The sequence below is a fragment of the Ceratina calcarata genome, unplaced genomic scaffold, assembly GCF_001652005.2.
Source record: "Ceratina calcarata isolate Rehan_Ccalc_2016 unplaced genomic scaffold, ASM165200v1 scaffold379.2, whole genome shotgun sequence".
Classification (NCBI taxonomy): Eukaryota; Metazoa; Arthropoda; class Insecta; order Hymenoptera; family Apidae; genus Ceratina; species Ceratina calcarata.
In genome coordinates, this window is record NW_017161115.1 from 21,852 (window position 1) to 23,814 (window position 1,963).

The 1,963-nt window shown below is 42.8% G+C and overlaps 1 protein-coding gene across 1 annotated transcript in view; it reads left to right on the plus strand.

Moving 5' to 3' along the window:
• Positions 1 to 1,963, plus strand: part of LOC108625888 (glutathione S-transferase-like) — a 9,811-nt gene that overhangs the window by 1,090 nt on the left and 6,758 nt on the right. The gene's annotated exons all lie outside the window — the stretch shown is intronic.

Here is a 1,963-nt window from a genome sequence, read left to right on the forward strand (position 1 = left end):
TCAGTACATCACATGAAAATCTTCATATATATAGAATATATTTATATTTATTATATCTACTTATTTTTAATATTTTCTTAACTTAATGCCTTCTTAAGGTTGTATAAGCTTAAGACCTCTGCCAAAAGTTTAAGACATATAAAAAGCTGTGTCCAACATTTAAAGCAATGAACGTTTAGGAGAAATGATAATTACAGAGAAGTAAGGTTTATAAAATTATTACACCTATTTTTCTCGGTCATAAAGAATTTTTATTTGTTTCCGTTTATATGTATAACAGTAAGATACAATGTTACAAGCGTAAAGTACGTCCCTGCAAGGGTGGGTAAGCAGGGACACCCTTCGACAACGTAGGGTAGCCAGATCCAATCGTGGGGACTTTAGAGAATTCCCTTCCCATAGAGAAATAGAAAGACCGGACTTCTACTGATTTCACGGTGCGTTCTCGTGAGTCTGGCAGCGATAAGACCGGTTCATCCGTCTCGTACGCAACGATTCCCCGGAGATGCCCGCGATAATCGTTTATCCCGACTCCCTCCCGACTTTGGCTCTCTTTATTTTCCCGGGTTTTAACGAAGCACCGAGCGAACCCGTTTAAAGGTATCGAAACCTTCGGCTTTTATACTTCCAAATGAATACCTTTCGGGGTCGCGGCTCGAATAAAAAGAAATTATCGATTACCTGGCCGAATGGCTGGCTGCTGATTTTCTCGCGTTTCTCGCGAACTTCGCCGTTCGGCTAAATTCGAATGTCTGCCGACCCTTTTCACGAGTTTCCCTGTTTAATCTCTCTCGAGTCGCGAGAGTGGAAAAAGAAAATTGGGGGCGCGAATTCGTCGAGAGGCGATAATTACGCGGCATATCTCGAGCGGAGGACGCGATATTATCCGCATCCGAGTTGGCACCGTTACGACCCTGGATTTCTGCCAGAGTAAATATCGACCTTACCGAGTTCGCGGATTCTTTTCACTCGATTCCATCCGCGGTTGACCCCGCGTTTACGTTCGCCTCAGGATTTCGAATGCGTATTTATGTCGCTTCGTTTTCATTATTACCAAGTCCGGAATGAGACAGTCGTCAGGTGATCCAATCTATCCTTACGATTAGTATATCTCGAGTAAAGAGTGTGGACGGGCTAGTAACAGGCAGTATAATTTGTCAGAGAGTGTCAGGTTCCAAGAGCCACAGGATAGTAAATAATCGTTAACAGCTGGGGTCAGGTATACTCAGGTGTTCGCTACAATACGGAGGTCGCAGGCGAACCGAGGACTCAAGACCTTGGGACATGCAGGGGTAAGAATTAGCCAGGAAGGGTAGGTCCCTGGGATTTACTAGGTAATAAGGTTATTAGGACTCGCAGGTAGTCGCAGATGATACACGATACACCTTGAGCGATTAAGGAATATTCTGGTCTCAAAGCCAGTTTGGATAGTCATGATACAAAAATAAACGCGATTTCTTTAAAGCACAAGTACATTCTGAACAGAAATAATCTACAGTTTATTAAAATTAGATTAAGATCGGAAGTATTTTTCGTCGTCGACTAGTTCGATCCGAGGTTCTTCGATTTGGACTCGAATATTCCTTCCTACGAGGAACAGACGAGGGGACGCGGATGGAAAGGCGTGAAAGAGAGGAAGGGAAAGTTTCCCAATTCAATTAAGCTCGAGTGTAACGCAATAATCGAACGCGACGCGAAATTTCATTTTACACGATAATTTCGTTTCGCCGCAAAGTTTCCGGGGAACAAGCGAACCGGTTTTACGGCTCCAACGTTCTTGTACACTTTTAACGCGCAATGAAAGAAAAGGGATAGAGTATGAAAGTAATAGGAATGCGAGTGGCAGACGTCTCAGCTGAAACATTCTTTTTCTCAAATTAGCAGATATCTTAAAAGCTCTGCATATCTCGTGCCAACAATTATAAATATGTATTAGCCATGTGCTTAAGAATCCATCACAGAC